This window comes from Pleurodeles waltl, chromosome 8, assembly GCF_031143425.1.
Source record: "Pleurodeles waltl isolate 20211129_DDA chromosome 8, aPleWal1.hap1.20221129, whole genome shotgun sequence".
Classification (NCBI taxonomy): Eukaryota; Metazoa; Chordata; class Amphibia; order Caudata; family Salamandridae; genus Pleurodeles; species Pleurodeles waltl.
Genome location: NC_090447.1, coordinates 185642139 through 185664117, shown reverse-complemented (window position 1 = coordinate 185664117; position 21979 = coordinate 185642139).

Here is a 21979-nt window from a genome sequence, read left to right as displayed (position 1 = left end):
CTAATCCATGTATCGTGGTCTAGGGGTGATTTTTTGTCATTCACAAATGACTATCCCAGGTTGATAGAGTGGTATCAGCAGACGGACAGATTTGTGAAACTTGCGAAATGTCTCCGGGAGGACTTGAATACCTTGTTTGAGATCATAGTTCCACCTGACTTATGGCTTGGATGCAAGAGAAGACTGGACTGTCCGACAGAGGTGCCAGCAAGGGATAAGGTTACTGGAGCACCATCACAAGAGGTGATGAAGTACTATCATAAAGTGATTGAGTTTTTTAAACAGAAAGTGTCGCCGAAAGTGACTGATTGGCAGAAAATTGATCGAACATCACAGGAGGCCAAAGAATCAATTCATGCTTACTATGAAAGGTTGTTGAAAGCGTTCAAGCATTACAGTGGCACCGAGACATATAGAACCAAAAGACATGAATCATCTTGTGTTCAGGTTTGTTGAAGGGCTGAGACCAGAGATTAGTCAGATGATTAAGAATCATTTGATCTGTTGGCAAACAAAGCCGATTGATGAGGTATTGCAGTATGCGAAATACTGTAGTAACGAGATTGAGTTGAAGCAGAGAAAGTTGAAGGAGAAAGTGATGGTGATGCAGATTAAGGCAGCGCAGGCAGGGATGCAGGGAAATGGAATCCAGCAGATGGTACAGCAGCAACCGCAGGTGAGTGTTTCAGGCACAACCAAGAAGACAAGGTCATGGAGGTTTTGTGAACAGGGGTCCGGATATTAATATTGTTGTAGTTCAAAATGATGTGCAGGGGATGAAAAAGGTGTCGCCATGTCATGCGTGCGGGGGCATGGGGCACTGGAAGCGGGAATGCCCCATGGTGGTACAGGATGGTGCTATTCAACAAAGCAATGATGTCAGTACTTTTCAAAATGTGAGGGGTCCACAGATGAGGGGCCAAAATCAAAAACTTCCAGAATAACATGGTTCAGATGCAGGGGTTACAGCCCATGCAGCAGATGCAAATGCTGCGTGTTCAACCAGCACAAATGCAGCAAGTACAACAGCAGGTTCCCATGGTACCTGGACAGCAAATGCCATTGGCTCCAATGGGACAGCAACAGGTGATGCTTCCTCAACAGGTCACAGGCCAAATGATGAGTCAAAATAACACAGTACAACAGTTCCCATTGTGTGGTGAGGATGGAAGAAACGATGAATGGTCGGATGATTGCTCAGACAGTGAGGAGTGCAGACTTGCAGCGTCCCTAGAAGTAGATCAGAGGGGACCCTATGTAGAGGGAAAGGTGATGGGTCATAAGGTTTCATTCCTGGTTGACACAGGAGCTACACATTCTACAGTCAGAAGTGCAAAGGTTCCAAAGTTGCCACTATCAGGGCGTACCATAAGGGTGGTAGGAGTAGCGAATCAGTTCCTGACAAACCAGATTACAGACCCGGTTCAAGTTGAGATTGGTAACTTTCAGGGATTACACAAATTTGTAGTCTGTGATTCGAGTCCCGTATCCCTACTGGGAAGAGACTTACTGTGCAAGACGAGGTGCTCGATTACCTGTTCCAATGATGGGATTGAGGTACAGACAAACAGTGATGATGAGGGGGACGATGGTCAGTTCTTAGAATCAGAATCGGAGACTGGAAATGAGGAATACCCTTTGATAGCCTTATTCCCGATGCTTACAGTGAATGACTTACCAGCTCATTTGCAGGGAACAGTGACAGAGAACGTGTGGGATCTGACAGGAAAAGAAGTAGGATTGATAAAAAGAGTAGAACCAGTTAAAGTACAGGTAAAGCTGAATGCAGTGTTTCCCCAGGTACCGCAGTACCACATGGAACAAGATGTCCTCATTCTGGTAGCGCAGATAATTGCAGACTTTGTGAAGCAAGGGGTTCTGAAAGAAGTACTGAGTAGCCTGTGTAATTCCCCAATAATGGGTTTAAAAAAGCCTTGTGGGAAGGTTCGAATTGTGCAAGACCTGAGGAAAATAAATGAGATTGTGGTAAAATGCTGCCCGTAGTGCCAAATCCAGCAGTGATTATGTTTCAGGTTCTGTGTGATGCGGAATGGTTCATAGTTGTGGACCTGTCACAAGCATTCTTTTTGGTGCCTCTTCATGAGGACAGCCAATTTCTCTTCAGTTTCAAATTCCTAGGTAAGGTGTACAGTTGGTGCAGAATTCCTCAAGGGTTTTCTGAGTCACCCTCCATCTTCAATCAGATATTGAAGAAGGATTTGGAGTCGCTAGAACTTCCTTTCAGTTCGACCGTAGTGCAGTACATTGATGATTTGTTAATTGCATCCAGGACAAAAGATGACTGCAGGTATGACACAATTGCCTTACTGAACCATTTGGGAAAGAACGGACATAAAGGGGGTCATTCTGACCCTGGCGGCCGGTGACCGCCAGGGTCACCGACCACGGGAAAATCCGCCAACAGGCTGGCGGTGCTCCCAAGGGCATTCTGACCGTGGCGGTTCAGCCGCGGCCAGAAAGGGTAAACCGGCGGTCTCCCGCCGGTTTACCACTGCCCTACATAATCCTCCATGGCGGCGGAGCGCGCTCCGCCGCCATGGGGATTCTGACACCCCCTACCGCCATCCTGTTCCTGGTGGGTCTCCCGCCAGGAACAGGATGGCGGTAGGGGGTGCCGCGGGGCCCCTGGGCGCCCCTGCAGTGCCCATGCCAATGGCATGGGCACTGCAGGGGCCCCCGTAAGAGGGCCCCACAAAGTATTTCAGTGTCTGCAAAGCAGACACTGAAATACGCGACGGGTGCAACCGAATGGAGCCGGCGTCCTCGTGGGAAGGTCGATTTGCCCTGGGCTGGCGGGCGGCCTTTTGGCGGCCGCCCGCCAGCCCAGGGCAAATCCCAAAATACCCTCAGCGGTCTTGTGACCGCGGAGCGGTATTTTGGAGGGGGAACATTGCCGGGCGGCTTCCGCCGCCCGCCAATGTTAGAATCACCCCCAAAGTGTCCCCAAAGAAGCTGCAATACTGTCAGAAAGAGGTGAAGTACTTAGGTCACTTGATTGAAAAGGGGTCTAGGAGAATATCCAAAGAAAGGGTGACAGCCATACTGCAGATGAATCCCCCGACAACCAAGAGAGATGTCAGAATGTTTCTGGGAATGGTAGGCTACTGTCGTCAGTGGATTCCCAACTTCTCGATGATCTCTAAGCCATTGGTAAAATTGACAGCTAAAGAGGTTCAGGACGACCCGGGTACCATAATCCTGTCCGAGAAAGAGATTGAGGCATTCATGGAATTGAGGGGAAGTATGTGCAGGACACCAGCTTTAGGTATGCCTGATTACACAAAGCCTCTCCTACTGTTTTGTCATGCACGTGATGCTTGTTCTTTGTCTGTCCTGACACAGGTCCATGGAGGTGCAAACCGCCCAGTAGCATATTTTTCAGCTACTTTGGACCCAGTCGCAGCAGCCTTACCGGGTTGTTTGTGTGCAGTGGCAGCAGTTGGTCAAAGCCTCACACAGTGTGAAGGCATAGTGATGGGACATCCCTTAACAGTAATGGTTCCACATTCAGTTGAAATTCTGTTAAACCGAACCAAGACGCAGCATATGACAAATGCTAGGTTAACAAAATACGAGACCATTATACTGGGGTCTCCGAATGTGTCCCTCAAGAGATGTACTGTATTGAACCCGGCAACTTTACTTCCTATTGAAAATGCTGTGATTAATAATGCTGAGGAAGTAGAACATGATTGTCTTGAGGTGACAGAACTATGCACCAAACCAAAACCTGACATCAAAGATACCCAATTAGAAGAAAATTACTGCATTATGTTTGTTGATGGTTCATGCTTGAGAGACTCAGTAGGAGTACTGAGAGCCGGATATGCCGTGTGTACAATTACTGGTATTCTAGAAGCTTCTTGGCTCGAAAGAGTGTAGTCTGCACAAATGGCTGAATTAATTGCCCTTACTAAGGCATGCCACACAGGTGAAAACTTGAAAGTCACTATCTATACTGACAGCAGATACGGATTCGGAATTGTGCATGATTTTGGCCAATTGTGGTCACAGAGGGGTTTCATGACCTCTTCTGGTTAACCAGTGAAAAATGGCGAAAAGATTAAGGATTTGTTGCATGCGATTCAGTTGCCTCTTGAAATTGCTGTGGTGAAATGCAATGCTCATGTTAAGTCACAAGACTTTGTGTCAATAGGAAATGGCTATGCAGATCAAGTCGCAAGATTTTGCGCATTGAACTGTATATCATTCCGAGATCAATGGGAATTGTTACCTGAAACTGAGAATGAAACCTGCACAGGGTATGCATTGAGGGTGGTTGACACATTAGATGAGTTGAAGTCTTACCAGGGACGTGCCAGCAAAGAGGAGAAATGTTCCTGGCAGAAAATGCTATGCGTACAGAGATCCGATGACTTGTGGGTCTCAGAGGAGGGGAAAATGGTTTTGCCAAACAGTCTTTTGTCACAGTTTGCAAGGTTTTACCATGGTCAAGCACATCTTGGAACAGACGCAATGATCAGGTTGTTCAAAATCGATTGGTTCAATCCGAAATTCAGACAAGCTGCAGAGGTTATCTGTCACAGGTGCATCATCTGTCAACAGATGAATGCGGGAAAAGGGACTGTGGTGACTTTGGGCCACATAGGGAGAGCTGGAGGTCCGTTTAGCAAGATGCAGATGGATTTTATTGAGATGCCTGTGTGTGGAGGCTTGAGGTATGTGTTGGTGATCGTGTGTGTTTTCAGTCATTGGATTGAAGCTTACCCTACATGTAGAAATGACAGCCTCACAGTAGCAAAGCTGTTGCTTAGGGAGCTAATACCATGTTTCAGATTCCCGATCTCTTTAGAATCAGATCAGGGCAGACACTTCGACAATGAGGTGATTAAGCTCTTGTGTGCTGCATTGAACATTGAGCAGAAGCTACATTGTAGCTATCGCCCTGAAGCATCAGGACTAGTGGAACAGATGAATGGTACCTTGAAGTCGAGAATGGCAAAGATGTGCGCAGCTACCAATTTGAAGTGGCCAGATGCATTGCCCTTAGTACTGATGTCAATGAGAAACACACCTGACAAGAAAACAGGATTATCTCCCCATGAAATTCTAATGGGTCGAGCTATGAGATTGCCCGCAGTGCCTGCAAATGCTCTTGTGAATATCACGGATGATATGGTGTTGGACTACTGCAAGGGTCTGGCTGATGTGGTCCGCTCTTTCTCTCACCAGGTGGAGGCTACCACATTGCCACCGATAAGTGATCCAGGTCACACCTTGAAAGCCGGTGATTGGGTGGTTATCAAGTAAAACGTGAGGAAGTCGTGTTTGGAGCTGCGTTGGAAGGGGCCATATCAAGTACTGCTGACAACAACCACTGCTGTGAAATGTGCAGGCCTTCCAAACTGGGTACATGCCAGTCACACAAAGAAGGTGACGTGTCCATCTGATGAGGAACTTGAAGTGTCCAAAACAACAGCTGCAGAGAAGGAAGTCTCAGGGCCAGAGAGTATTCAAAGGGTAACTGAGACTGAAGGAGAGCCCACTGAGGACGGCTTAGTCACTCAAAGTGAGTTCCAGAGGGGTGACAGTGAGCCTATCTCAGCTGAGGCAGCAGGGGAATTAAGACAAGGAGAAATTCCCCCAGAAGCAGATGGATACGGGTTTGAGACTGAGCCTGTAACAGATCCTGAAGGTGAAGGAAGTGAGGCAGAAGAAAGTCAAGGTGTTCTGACTCCTCCTGAGCCGCTTGCAGGTCTATCAATAGAAAACACCATAGCACAAGAGGAGGGAGCTGTTCAACGTCCTGAAAGGCCAAGGAGAAAGGAAACACATAAAGGTGATAACTGTCCGGAGCCACAAGCTGCAATAGGGAGAGTGGTTCCTAGTGAAACAATAGAGGAAGAAGTTGACACAACCAGAAAAGAGGATCTCAGCGAAGGAGAGTTGCAGAGTGAATGCAAACTGAAAAGAAAAAGAGTCGCAAACTGAAGGTACGCAGGTCCTGAATGGGCGTACGCAATGTCGGCTGAATGGCAACAAGAATTCTTGGCGTTCTGTTTTGATCAAGAGGTCCCAGGTCAATACTACGACACCTGAATTCAGCATTAAAAAGAGACTGTGTTGAAAATTGAAATTGAAATTGAATAAGGCTGAAAAGCTGAGAAAAGAGACTGATAAATTACCGGATGTAACACTGATAACCTGAATTGACTCTGAAAAACCGATTATGAGAAGCTGCTAACCTGATTTGACAAAAGGGTCCTGGATTGATTGCAACGTTGTAAATACTTCCTGAGAAAAAGAGACTTTGCATTAAGAAAAAAAAAAAAGGGGTTTTATATCGTCCTCACAGTGATTGTTTGGTTTACATTAATCTACCTTCTGATTCTTTACAGATCATGAGTTACACTAAAAGTAATAGTAAAAAGGGCAGGATGTGTGATTGGTTAAGTGTTATTCTAGGTATTGTGTGTGCAATAATAATTGTAGGTGCGATTGTGGGAATGCCATTGGTGGATAAGAAAGGGACTAACAATGCTTCAACTTCTGAAACTGCTACACTAACACCGTGGGAAAAGTTTGAGCAAGATGCTAAATTCTTACATGCAGTTACTAATTCAAAAGGAGAGCTATCTTCTAATGTCTTCTATCGCTTGCTGAATGAGTACGTTGACACAATGGATGAGAGAAATTGTTATGTGTGCACAGAGATTCCTTCGTCAGTACAAGAAGGGGTTACTTACCATAGTCTGCCGCTCACTTACGGGATAAGCTGTAGTTTGCTATTAACCAGATTCTATAATCAAGAACATGTGCAATACTTTTACTCTAACTTAGATGTAGTGTTTTCTTTTGTGCCTGTCATTGAGTTTCTGAACAAATTAGCTAAAGAACATAACATAAAATTGGTTAGGGGTTTCTTTGAGCCGACACTAACATTTGGGACAACTTATGCACATCGAAATAATCTAACTTTCTTACTAACGCCTGTAGAGAAAAGCTTCTTAGATCACACTGATGATAGACGCAAAGCATTAAAAGAAAGGCTAGAAAAAGGATTAGAAAAATGCACGTTTGCAAATGATTATGCTTACACCGCAATAAATACACAGGGCAAATTAGCTATAGATGCACTGCATGTAGGCAGGCTCTGTATATATGTATATAGGCCGGAATCTGAGCATGACACTATTTGTGGGAACGCATGAGTGCAGGCATGGGTTTCTGTTTCAGAGTAAATGGACATTCATGTTAAATGGACAGGATCCAGCGATCCCTGGGATCTATTATATATGTGGACTTAATGCTTATTACCGTCTTCCAAAGGGATGGTATGGGACATGTTATTTGGGAATAATTTTCCTAAAGATCTACCAGATTGATGACTTAAAGCAAATTCCTAAAATGTCTGAATTACAACATGCTAGACAAAAGAGAGAGACAGCGGCTGCTGTCGTAGGTGACATATTTGGAGCCATAATTACTTCAGTAGGGGTTATCTTAAACTCCATAAAGATTCGAAAGTTGTCTATTATTGTGGATAACATGCTGACAAACTTCACAGGGGCTATACTCCTGATGGATGTGGAACTTGCTGCAGAAAGAGCTATGACTCTTCAAAACCGGCTTGCTTTAGACATTCTTTTAGCAAAGAGTGGCAGCGTCTGTAGGATGCTTAATGAGCGCCATTGTTGTGCGTTCATACCGGACAGTAGCAAAAAGATTAGAAGTATGCTTACTAACCTAACAAGAGATAGTACAGATTTGAAGGATCTGAAGGACCCTGGAGTTTGGGAGAAATTGGGAAAGGAATTACCAGAGTAGGGAATTGGTTTAGTAATATTTGGAATGGGGTTCTTGCAAAAATATTAGGGGGTCTGTTGATTGTCCTGATCTGTTTATTGGGATTATGGTTATCATGCAAAGTTAATGAAAGAATAAAAAGAAATCTGACAAAACGAAACAAGAGAAATGAAGAAAATGAAAGGGAGAAAATGTTTAATTAAATTTGGGAAAGCTCACACAAAGGGGATGATGTTGAAATGAAAATAACGCGGAAAGTGAAAAATTGAAAAGGAAAGGTCTGTGTGATGACAAAGGTCATCAGAGGAGGGACTGAGAGAGCGTAGCTTATATATTCAAAATTAATACGAAGTGTTTATGAACTAATGTATAATAATGCTGCATAGAAAATGTACTAATGTATTTTGCTAAACGAGTGCTTGAAATGTGCCCACGGGGAGCGGCCGTCAATGTATACGGAGATTATTGAAAATGACTAATATTGATGAATTATTATGTTAAGACATAGTTTACACTAATGATTATAGGTTGTGTTATTAAAGTTTTGCTAGAAAATCACTAGGCCTTAGTTAGCATGAGTCGAGGCCTGGCTGCCTGACTCTCATATTGAATGTGTTTTTCTAACGTGCATTGTGCTGACTCACTGAAGGACATGAACTCTTGTTTTTCTAAAAGCTAGAAGATGAATGTAACTGTAGTAGATCCGTTCCCATGAAATTCAACGTGCTTGTAGAAACATTTTAGCTGAATGCAACAGTGTAGATTTGTATCTGCTACAAGGTCACCTAAACCGGTACAGACAATGGAGCCACTGACTGAAGATGTGCAAAGAAGCACGAGAGTATGAAATCATACCGGACATTCTACCTCCTGAAGACGTCAATCATAAGGACCAATAAACTACGTGAGAACTGTTATGGGGTGACAAATTTGATGAAGTAATTGAAATATTATTGGTGAGAGATAATGGGGCGCAACACCTATCCAATCAAGAATTAGGGGACTGTACAACGAAAAAGGGATAAAAACTTAGGTCACAAGGAAATGAGTTAGTTAGCTAAGGAGATGTTGATGCGATTTGATATGATCAAGAAACCTTGTCACTCTGTTTGGTGACTTGCTAATTTTACTTAGAACCATCCTTAATCCTTATATTACCCGTTTATACTTTACCTCCTTAAGAAGAAAGTACCCCTTTTCCCCTACCTGCCTGAGTCGAACTGAGTTCCTGACCGATGGCGAAACAACTGATGTCCTGAGGACGAAGACAGAACCTGAGTGCTGACCCAAACGGAGGGTAACTATATGACAATGAAATTGTAATTGTCTGTTTGCTTTTCCTTTCTAGGTACCAACTGCTTCTTTTGACAGAGACCATAGTTAGGTTTTTTTTTTTAAATTGATGTTACTAAATTATTTTGCATGAAGCCCAACATGACAATGCTAATTCGAGGTTAGTTAAGGGGTTTCACTAAATGTACACAAATAGACAAATGACCGAATCTATACTTTGTTGAATAATGCACCAAAGTTACTCTGCTGAGGTTAACCTATGTTCATGCCGTGTTATGTTCTAATAATTGTGATTCTTGCTTTGATGAAATCTTATCAGAGTAGCCAAATTATAACAATGTTGATGAGCTTATTGTTGCTAAGATTAATAAACTTGCTAGTAGAATTATAATCAATAGGGAATAAATATCACAAAATCGTACTAAACTGGTGTGGTTATTCGTGGCTGAAAGGTCATGTTAGTGTCCTGAGTTTATTGATGTCTTTGACTAGAGTGAATTGTCTTGTTATAGTAAATATTAATGACCTTATTGACGTATTGATTGACATGTTGATTAGCTATCTCGTCCTATGGTGTCTTCAATCAGGGTCAAAAGGTTCATCGGCCTAAAACGAGTCCCAGAGTGTGTAAAATAGTCATAAAGGGACACGTTAACACTATCACTCTGAAACTGCGTAATATTTTTTGGGATTGAAGCCAATACAAGGAGGTGGAAGCGGAAGTCTCGAAGCGCGGTGATACTTGACGGTTTGTGACTGCCGCAACCTGAAGGGCTTGTGAGCATGCACCATTTCATCTCTAACCCCTCCCACCAGGGGAAAGCGAGTTTGTGAGAGTTTACAATCTCCTTCCGACAATTTTCTCACTCTGGAAATGGCCAGAGTTGTAGTCAAGGGCTGGAAAAAATCCCTTTGTAAGGTGGGAAGGGGAGTGGCAGAACCCTAGATTCGAAGGATGAAGGGGGAAAGGTTTTTCAATTGGAAAAATGTCTACCCAGACGAGAAAAAATATGAGGAAAAAAGTGCTGTTGTATGGAGGCTCTGGCGTGCCACAGTGATAAGCTGTCCTATGTGTACAATGATGCACTGGGGACAAACCCTTTGAAAACAATCATTGGCAAAGCCAAAAGATTGTGCCTTTTAAAAGAATGCAACCCAAAATGTTGGCTGTGCCAGTGGTTGTTGTTAAGGCTGTTCTATATCAGCGAAAGAAATAAAAAAATGCTTGTTGTCGATGTTAAACCACATCACAAAAAAAGCCAAAATGGCTTCAGTTTGATGGCGTGTGTAGGTGCCTGAGCCAGTACCTAAATTGCAACTCTAAAAAAATATATACATATTTCTTTCAAGGATGGGGAGCAGCAAAGAGCAACACAGGAATGGGGAGTGGGTTAGGGGAGCAACTGAACACCACAGAGGAGCCTTGGTGGTGAGCCGGGAGGAGCAGGGGAGCAATAGAGGACAAGGTCATATAAAAAGGAGGTGTTGGGGAAGCAACAGACAAGCTTAGGGTGGTACAGCAACAGGGAGAATTGGTGGGGGTGGAGATGAAAAGGTGAGAGTGGAAAATAGATATAAAACAAATGCTCTCCTGCAGAGTGCAGAAAGCAAAAGGAAAAAGTAGTACCTGGAATGTAAGCTGGGGAACTGTCCAATCAAAAAATGGCAAAGGAGCTTTGCCCTAGGGGAGAGACAACCATGAGAAGAAGGGAAAAACCATTGAATAAGTAGCAAGCAAAATAGATTTCCAACCAAGGATAAGCAATGGGCAGATCCAAAGCCTGCTGCAAGAACTGGCATTGTAAACAATAAGTCTTTTGACAACAGACTAAACCTGCCCTATGGGAGAAATAACAAGACCCAGGATTACCCATGGAGATCTGCAAAAAGGCTTTATTCCAGGTATATTCTTGAAAGGTTTTATGAATTCCAGAAGTCGTAAATCTATACCCAAGTAAGTTCATAGACCTAAGGTTGTAAATTTCCAAATCTGTTTATGAATCAGACATTAAGCTTCTGACCTAGCCCTAGCTAAATTAATGTAGCTCAAATTCTGGAGCAAATACATTTCACTCGTTCCATCCAGCAATACTTCAGCAACATGAACTGTCCAGCTTAAAGTGACCTTCGTCATAGCATAGAAGTGCACTCTGAAGCCCTTCCATTTATACGCCTCTGTCAGGAAGAGGGTCATCAGCACTGGTGTCTCACTCTTTGATGAGCACTGTGTGCTCCAATATTCTGGACACAAGGGTGTAATTTCCATTGGTTCAGCAGTTCCAGTACACGAGCACCCAGAGACCTGAGGGACCCACTGAACCTCCATTATTGTTGTATTTTATAATCCAAACAGCAGCTGGGGGATGGGTGGCACTCACGGAGTTTTACTCCACAGACTTCCGAGGAATTGCATAAAAGATCAGCAAAATTCCATGGAGTTCCACGAGCGGGCAGAAATTGGTACATTTGGCTGATTTGTAGTTGCAGTAGCCTGTACTGTGCTGAAAAATCAGCACAAACAGCACCACACGGCGTGCCAGGCGGTGCTGCTGCTCAAGTTGGTTTTCTATTTGAGCGGCAGCTTTTCCAAAGTGAATGGTCGTGACCTCCCACGACCACCCTTGTTGGGAAAATCTTGCTGGGTGCCTGAACACCGCACTAGGGGACACCAATTCTTACTGTTGGCCTGCTGTGCATGAGAAAAACTCCACCACTTGGTGGTTGGTGGAATTTGTCCAGAACTCTGCATTACATTCATAACGTGGACTGCCCAAAACTCTGCGAACTCCGCTGGCGGAGCAGAAGTTATCACCCATACCTACTCATAACACACTGGCTGCTGCTGCCTGCACACAATCTCTGCCCATGATTGTTTCTATGAACACACACATTTCTTCTTAAAGATACCAGCCTGGCCTACCTGCTCAGGTTTCAGAAACCATTACCACAAATGTGAACCTTTGTTAAGGAGTTTCATGTTTGGCTAAAGCTTTTGTTTTAACAGTTATATAAATGTGGAGAACGATCCACCCACTCATCCACATGTAGACCATTGCACAAAATTAAAACCTGAATTTAAAAGCAGAACACAAAGAGGAACGGACTGCGTTTGCAACTTATTTTTCCACTTACCAGTGATGTATCTCTCCATTGCAGTAGGGAGAGGAGAAACTAGGGTTGCCAGCAAGCTGTTTGTTACTGGCCTTGCCTGTATTTTTAAGTCCATGCTGGTAAAATAATGAAAAAGCAGAGAAATCCGGTATCTTTTGCCTTCTATTACTTCAGCCTAAAATAGCAAACATTAAAGAAAACAGGTAGAAGGGACTTGAAAGCTGTCTAAATAATTTAGCAATGAATATTAAAGCAAACAGAGGATAATTAACATGTTACAAAAAAATCCTGACAATTTTACACACATTCTTCCTCATTTACCAGCTCTGGCTGTACCCGAATAGCAAAACGTAAACAAATGGTATTTTTTCTAAGAAAGGTGGCAACCCTCTTATTAACAGGTTCACACAATTGCTTACGTTAGTCTCTGTGCGAGTCATTTTAATTCACATTCAAAATGGGATATACTTTTTTCTTGCACAGCTCTTAACAGCACATTCCAAATGTGCACAACTTTGTTATCATACGTTTCTATTTTGCGCATGTTGTTACAGTATATAGTCCGTTTTCTATTTTTACTATGTTATGTTATAGCCAAAACGAAGCAGCTCTGTTGATGTTCGAGAGGTTACCATTGAACATAATGTATCCGACAGTCAACTATTTCACATTTTGGCATTCATACAACTGAATAAAAGGGAGGTAGAGCAAGTTATAAATGATGGAATAATTCGTGAAATGCAGAAACTAAGATTAGGTTCTTAGCCAGACAGCCCTCACCAACTAATGATTCAGATTATGAGTCGACCAGAAGTTTTGACCTCATTATAAACCCCTTGTCCTGTCTACAAAGAGGGCTGGAATGCCAAGATGTGCAGAGGTTACCACAGGGGACATTGCAAAGTATGATAACCATGCATGCCAACATTTTAGAAGAGGAAAGAGGCAGATTTTAAACAAATAATCGGGAGAAAATACTTCAGCCTTTGACTTCGATTGCAGCTGAGGCAATTTCAGACAGGAGAGAGCCAAAATACAGTCATTTTTTGGCTTAAAACCGTCTGAATCTCCCACCTGAATCTGGACTACGGACCACTCCCTTTAGTTGGTTTAAATCTGCTAGAACTTAATAGGTAAAAGAGTACTACACTTACAGTGGTATTTGGATTTTGATGCAGTAAACACCAAAATCTGCATGTTATTCCTCCAAACTCAGACCAAGTGCAATTTATGCCACCCAATAAATTCCTTCCCCAAGCACAGGGATTTTATAGGATGCAATAAATCACACCTAGTTTCTGGGGTACTCTAGGCACAGCCCAAGTATCTAGATTGTACCCCTCACACGTGTAGGGCTGCTGGCCTCCTAAGAAAGCAAATATATTTGCAAGAGGTTTGCCGAATGGGCGTAGGTCCTAGACATTACCCTGAATTATGTTTTTTATTTTAGATTCATAATTCGTGTTTGATTAAATTAAAGTACATGTATCACAAGGTGAACACGGAATGAAAAGTACTGTGACTTTAACACCTTCCACAAAAACAACATATATGTTAGACTGTGTTGAAAAATGTATTGTATAAGCTTTCAACTTTAACTTGTGCTATATTTTTTGCTATAAAGATTTGTCCAGACATTTTATGTTTTAAGTTCTTTAATGGCTCATAGTGGGGGATGCCTTTAATAGGCAGATTGCTGGGGTGTTAGATTGCAATTGAACCATGCAAAAAGTCTATACATCTAGCTGTTACACATTTTAAGCAGATTATCCTTAAACTGTCCTGTTATAATATTTTGATAACCACACTCTTGCCCAAGGCGTCTCTTGCGCTTACCTGTGACAACTAAGCAATCTACAATGAACCAGAAGAACAACAGGAAACTATAAAGTGGAAAATAGTCACATTTGCAAGCGGCTGGCAAGCAGCGGGATGTTGCAAGGAAGGACATTCCAAATAGTAGGGTTCTGTGCTGAGAGCCCGCCTAAGCAGAAACTGTGAAAACAAAGAAGGACTAAAGCGCCTGAACTGGCAGAACAAAGATCCCTGGAAGGAATGTATTAATCAAGTCGGAGAGATCGAACTAGGAGCTTTCCAGTATAGAGAGTGAAGTGCAATAGAGAGTTTTGAAAATCTTGAAATTATGGACAGGTATATGTAACTGAATCCAAGTTAAGCATTGCTACACCAATGACAAAGCCTCTTCATTCTACCCACGACCAATGGCCAATAGCTATGAAAAGTGATGCAACAGAGCTGATGCACCACTTGTTCTGCATCCCTCTACCGGCACCTAATGGCACCATGGTGGCGCCATATTTATAATGCAGCGCTCCATGGTGGTCGTTAGCACAGTACCGTCACACTTTTTTTGCTATTGTGGTGCTTTGCTACACTAGCGTCAAAAACTGTGATGCTAGTGAAGCAAAGTGCAAGGAGGGCGATAGTTTCTATGGGTGCGTCATTTTAGCACCTGCTGTGGGCAGGCGTTAAAATGAAGGGAAACATGGCGCAGTGAAATCTGTTAAATTTCACTGTACTATTTTTGCGGGCCTCCTAGTGACGGAATGCCCCCTGTGCACACATTACACCTGGAACACGCATAATGTGGCGCAAGGGGTTACAAAGTGGCACAATGCATTGCGCCACTTTGTAAGTATGGTGCGGGGAAAAAGTCACCTTAGCATCAAAACAATGATGCTAAGGTGGCGCAAGGGGCTCTTAGATATGCCCCAATATCTTGAATCCTCTTAACCGGTAGCGACTGCATACCCTTATTTCTCTCCTTGGCATGGCTATCGTTCATACTTCTTTCCTTTTACACATGGTTCTGTCCATAGGGCATTAAATTAGTTGCAAGACACCATGACATTTATTTATTCTGGAACTGGCATTACGTTGGCTATATAATCTTTTAGCTCATTTGTAAGCCCACAATAAAACATGTGTAACTGGCCTTAAGTAAGCGACATCCCATCATCTGCCAATCTCTTGTAAAGTGCTACAGCAATCAGACTACCAGTATCTTGTCTAATAGGCATCACAACTGCTGACTGTGTTTGAGCACAAACCTCTAGAAAACAAACAATGATTTACCTGTTTGCAGATTAGTGGGTTAGAGGATTGGCATCTCCCATGCTAATTCATCTTCATCAAAATTAGAAACAATAAATTATATTTTGGCTTCATCATTACTCGGCATTAGTGTATGGTGAAGAAAATATAAGTAATACTTGGTTTGAACTACCAACAAGCTTTGGTAAAACTGTTAGATCTCACCTTTAAAGCTATTGGTGTTGCCTATGCTTGTTTGCATTGGCATTAGCGAAACAAATTTCAGAAATTGCAACTTCTGTGTAAAGATTTATGCACTTGCATATGAATGCATGGGCAGCCATTTTGAAATGTTTTTTCTTTATGAGAAAATAATGCCACTGATGCATCACAATGTATGCGCATGCATGGGTGGCCATCTTAGGATGTTTTTCTAATAAAGAAAAGGCATTCCAAGATGACCATCATATATATTGCACATGCAGGCACATGCATGGGCTGGCATAGTGAAATACCAGTGGCCATTTTGGAATATTTTTAACGTTTAATTTACTTTTCTAAGACAACCAGTAGCCATTTGAAACTGGATTTTTTTTTTAAAACAAGGTATACATGTGATGCTGCTCAAAGAAGCAAACTGCCAGGCCCATGCAGAAATGGTTAAAAAAGAAGTGTGGGCAGGAGTGGAGGGGCTGGGAGCATCAGAGAAACATAGCAGCAGGCACCTCTGTTGCAGAGTGCAGCTTCCAGGTCCTTGCATAATAATAAAAACAAAGAATAATAAACATTCTAAAACTACAAGGAAGCAGGAGAGTGAAGTGAACTGAGGAGGGAGGGTTACAGATGGTAGGAAGTACAAAGAGAAAGAGGGAGAAAACCACACATCTCCATGAAGAGCTAAAGACAAATAAAATATTATTTCATTGATATTAGCAGTTGAAGGGTAAAACTCATCTAATCATAACAATGGTAAACAAGCCCTGCTCCAGGGGGTGGACAGTACAGTAAAAATAATAGAGAGAAAAGCCAACAAATTAGGAGCATTGGATTGAGAAAGACAATAAAGACATCTAATGAAGAGGAAGGACTGGACCAATGTCCACGCTATGTATTATTGTGCTGTAAACAGTACCTCTTAACAACAGACTGCAGAATGCGTAGGAATCCCCCATGTTGATTCTTTGGGTGGTGGAATGGGGGATCCTAAACACGTAATTTCCTCTCCGGTGTTCATATTAAAAAAGAGGCAATAAAAGTAAGAAATCTGCTCTAGTGGGGTCACTCCTGTGTATGCGGACTCTTGAAAATTACGAGAGTGTCATGCTCCCCTCCTGATGTCATGCTCACTTCCCTTGCCCTGCCTGACCTTGTTCGTCTGCCTACCACCTGATCCCTAATGAATACGTTTTTCTGAATGTTGTTGTTGTTACTTTATGAAAAGTCCATCATGTCGCCCATGTGCCACATTGGTGTGTGTTAAAGGGATGTGCATTGTTTTGGCTCATCTCTGTGAATAGACTTTAGATACCATTCCTTATTCTTCCTCTGATTAAACAAACATATGAGGGAATATTCCTGCTGCACGCTTTCTTTATGATTAAGGACTGACTATAACTTGCTTCATTTTGTATGGGGAGATCTTCATTGCGGCATGCTTGGGGCAGACAAAACAGCAGAAAAGAGCAAATGTTCACTAAGATTCAGCGACCATAGCAAGATCTCGAGCGACATGATTTCAGTACTGAAGTCTCACGAGAAAGACCACTGCATGATCTCGTAAGGCAGAATTTCAGTACAGAAGGCTCACGAGAGACTGCAAAATCTATGCAGCCAGTTTTGATTCGCTCCACCTATAGAAAGATGCTTCTCAGCGTGCCCGATGCGTACTATTGAGTCATTTGGAGTAGAGCAGCTTAGTGGCAGTCAATGGTGAATTACTTACTTTCTAGTTCTTTCCTCACCTGAGACTTGTGAAGCCCCTGAATTACATTTAAAAGACTTATGGTGCAATGTTCTTTGAAACCGCTCAGAGAGTGAGAAGTGGTATTGTTAGAAATAGGGTTTCTGGGTGTCTATGGTATGCACTTCAGCCAGGCAGAACCCACTACGCTAGTCAGGGCAAGGTGGTTACATACTAAAGATAACCTGTGCTCCCCCCCCTCCCGGTAGCTTGGGACAGAGCAGTCAGGCTTATCCTCAGAGGTCATGTGTAAAGTGTTTGTGCAACCCACACACAACAGTGACACAATAAATAAACCACAAGAGACTCCACACAAAATTATATGAAAATATAGTATATTGCATATAACATAGACCTGGGTAAGTACTTATTATCTTGGTTAGGAAAGAATAAAAATGTCTTATACCACAACATCAGTGCACGAGGCTCAGCAGATAGGATATTGCAGTAATCTCATGAACCCCATGTACCATTGGCTATCATAATTACTGTGCATGTACCAACACAACATGTATCATAACATCAGTAATTATTTCAAACGGGGTGCAGCAAGCAAACATTACCTACACCTTACTTCACCGGTATGATATGAGACATGTAGGTACCTTTCAAAGGAATGCAGTATAATTAGAGACAGTCCTCAATTTGCACCACCGCACTAAAATCATACTGTATCACCCTGGCCACATAGGATGCATCAGGTTACGAAATAGAAGGTTACATCCATTACCTACATAGTACCATAGACACTGCAGTGAATAGTACAGAAATGTCACTTTCCATGCATGAAACCTGGATGTAATATCTCGGTAGGGACCAAAACCTACTTGCAGGAAGTGTATCCCACTTATGTTGGGCAGGTTTAGAATGTAGGTTGTAGGTGCTTCTGCACGCTTACTGCACTGGATACGGTATTTAGGGGGGTCACACTTGCTGGAAGGTAAAAAAGATGCCTTCCCTCCTACTGAGGGTGCTATGGTACCCACGCTCGGGGTTGAGAGCGACTTGTCGGGTTTACTCAAGCGGAGGCAGTCGACCCTCCAGGCACCTTTTTGGACATCTGGTGCGAGGTAACTGCACCCTTCTCTCAGAGCGCTCTCTGTATGGTGGCTGCCCTCTCTATCCACTCGTCTCAGAGGGGGGCGGCCCCTAGTGCACCCTGAGCCAGTAGCAACTGCACTCTCTGTGTCCCTTGTGATCTGTGCAGAGGGTCGCCCAGCCGCATGTGCCTGCCACGCGTCTGCAGCCCTCTCCCCTGCCTGGCCCTGGCAGTTCCACACTGTCGTTGGGAGGTCCATGTTAGGGCGGCCGTACCACTTGCAGTAGATTTCTTGGCCCTCAGGGTCTGCACTGAGAGGCACTACAGCTTTGATTAAAGAACAGAAAGACAGTGCTCACCACACACTTTCCTTCAAAGTTTAAGTGGGGATATGAGACGTCTGCTATGCATGTCAGAATTGACGGTGAAAGTGTTGTGCATGCGCTCCTCATGCACTCAGGAGCAGATGAAGCGCTCACCATTCGCCACCTCGGGCGGGAGGGTGCCCAGATGTAAGGCACTCTACACCACGTACCAAGGGCACAGATGGAGCACAAAGCAGCACTGCCTGGAGAACACATAGGGCACAAGGGTTAGGCAGGCCAGCACAGCTAGGTAGGGCTGGTTCCTCCTGATAGTCCCTGTGGTGCCTGGGAAGTTTAGAGTCAGGGAACAGGCTGGTAGCAGGGCAGCAATTAGAAAGGCAACCCAGGGAGTAATTTATGTCACCTAACAGCATCAGATAGCAGGGCAACCACAGAAGAGCAGTCCAGATGAGTCCTTTGAGCAGTCCAGCAGTCCTTCTGGCAGAGGTTCAGTCCCAGGACCAAAAATGCACTACAAATCATGGGGTCAGAACCCCTCTACTTATACTCAAAACGCCTTAGATCTATGGGGAACTTCAAAAGAGCCTTAGAAGTGTACAACATCCCCTTTCAACCCCAGTCCTGGCTCCAGACATCAGTAAGGGGTAAATAAGCCCTTTGTGTGAGGATAGGACACAGCCTATATAGATGTAATTATGTCCCTCCTCCCTCTCTTACAGCCCAGGAAGACCATTCAGTATGCAGATGTAATCCTGTTACACCTCCTCCCTCCTTGTGTGATGGCTTTCTGGAAAGTATGCACAAAGCCCAGCTGCCACTCTGCTCTAGACGTGGATTGGAGTCAGACTGCAAAGCACAAGAGACGTAAGCACAATGAAATGCAACTTTCAAAAAGTGGCATTTCCACAATAGTAATAAAAAAATCAGCCTATACCAATATGTAGGATTTCTCACTACTATTTCAAACATACCAAGCATGCCGAGGCTACTCTTCACATATCGGAGATCACCATAGACATATATAAGGGAAATCCTAATGCAAACCTATGAGAGGGGCACCATCAACAGCAGTGAGAAACCAAATAACCTGTCACTACCAGGACATGCCAATCAACGAAGGCCAATGTCCTAACTTTTATCTACACAGCACCCTGTCCATAGGGCTACCTAGGGCCTACCTTAGGGGTGACCTATATTTAGGAAAAGGGGAGTTTCAGGCCTGGCAAGTAACTTTAGATGCCAAGTCAATGTGGCCATAAACTGCGCACACAGGCACTACCGGGCAGGCCTGAGACAGGTTTAAAAGGCTACTTCTTTGGGTGGCTCAAGCTCCACTGAAGGCCCACTAGTAGCATTTAATTTACAAGGCCCTGGATATATGGGATACCACTGTACCAGTGTTGGGCTCTTTTCCTTATGCAGGGTCATCCACAGTCTTTTTGCCTCCTGCCTCCTACTTTTTCTGACCTCTCGCTGTTGGCTCTAGGACTCAGAGCACTTTATCACTGCTGACCAGTGCTAAAGTGTAGGTGCTCTCCCATCTAAAGTTGGTATGATTGGCTCATCCCTAATTGGCATATTTAATTTACTTGTAAATCCCTTGTACAGTGGTATCCCTATACTCAAGGCCTGTAAATTAAATACTACTAGTGGGCCTGCAGCGCTGCTTGCGCCACCCACTGAAGTAGACTTTCAAACCTGTCTCAGGCCTGTTAGTGCAGGGCCTGTGTGCGCAGTTTTCTGCCAACGGGACCTGGCATCCAAACTTACTTGCCAGGCCCAGAACTCCCCTTTTACTACATGTAAGTTACCCTAAGGTACGCCCTAGCTAGCCCTATGGGCAGGGTGCCATGTATGTAGAAGGCAGGACATGTGCCAGGTTGCGTGGCCTGTCCTGGTAGTGACAAACAGCCTAACTTGGTGTCTCACTGCTGTGAGTGCTGCCTTCTCATAGGATTGCATTAGAAATGCCCTGCCTTATGTGTAAGGGGTATTGTCTGATTTATGAGGGGTAGTGTAGGCATGTTTGTTATGGTTGTGATGGTGATAATAAATGCTGCTTACTGGTGTAGGTGTATTTTTTATTACTATTACAGAAATGGCACTTCTAGAAAGTGCGCATTTCTCTGTGCTTATGACTCTGGTGTTTTGCAGCTTGACTCCAATCCACGTCTGGGCAGAGTGACAGTTGGGACTTTGTGCATACTTTTCAGACACCCTGTACACAGGGAGGGTGGAGGTGTCACAGAGGTGCATCTGCATACTGAATAGTCTTTTTGGGCTGAGAGAAGGGAGAGGTGAGGCACACCTACATTTGTAAAGGCTGTGCCCTGGCCTCACACAATAGGGTCGTTTACCCCCCACTGATGTTTGGAGCCTGTGCTGGAGGAGAGAGGGGGCACTCTCTGAACCAGTTGTAACCGTTTGGAACCTCCTCGCCCTACCATTGTAAAACACAGTAAGGGCTGAGTATAAGTACAGGGGAATTTTCCCCACAATTGGGAGACTCTTGAAATCATCTTGGAACTGGGCACAAAGGACTGGAAGGACTCACTAGGAACCGCTAAGGACTGCTGCTGTTGTGCTGACCTGTGACCTGCTTGGTCACTGTAAAGGACTTGCCGCCTTCTCACATCCTCTGTGCTGGCCTGTTGCTGGGCCCCTACCCTTGTGGGTCTTTTTCCTAGGACTCTTGTCCCCCAGGGGCAGGATGCTGTGGACCCTGACCCCTGCAACGATCTGCAGACACGAGGAGTGCTTCCATAGATATCTGTGAGTAGCGCTGTGGAGAGCGCTGCTGTTGTAATGTTATTGGTGCTTGACAAGCGCTCTTCAAGATTGTGGCATGAAGATCACTGCCGCGACCCGGGCTTAGTTTAATGCTCAAGCACTTTTAAAAGCGCGTCGTGGTGGCAGGAATCACCGTCGCAGCCCGGGGAGGCTGTTCGACTAAAGCACGAGGGAAGGGTGCTTTGTAGTGCCCCCGGGGCACGAAGGAAAATCTCTTTGTGAAGTCAGGAGCAAGCGTGCTCCTATTGGTGCCCCTGGGGCAAGGTCTGCTCCGCAGAGCACCCCCGGGGCACCAGAAGGTCCCGCTTTGGGCCAAAACTCCACGGAAGGCAGGAAGGAGAGGATGACGCCACTCCTTTGCCTGCCAAGCCCCAGAGGGCTCTTTGTTGACCTGCGGGTGGGGCGGCAGCCTCACCGGAGGCTCGCCCGTGCCGCAGACCCATTGTTTGCCCCTTCGTGGGCCAGTGCAAGTGTTGTGGTCCTCCCCCCGACTTGGAGGGCCAGTGCAGGCCTGGGGGGGACCCCAAGCAATCGCGGGCCCCATGAGGGAATACCACCCCCCTCTGCCTCAAAGGACCAGAGGCCCCTGTTTGGCGCAGAGGAGCACCAGGGGCCCCA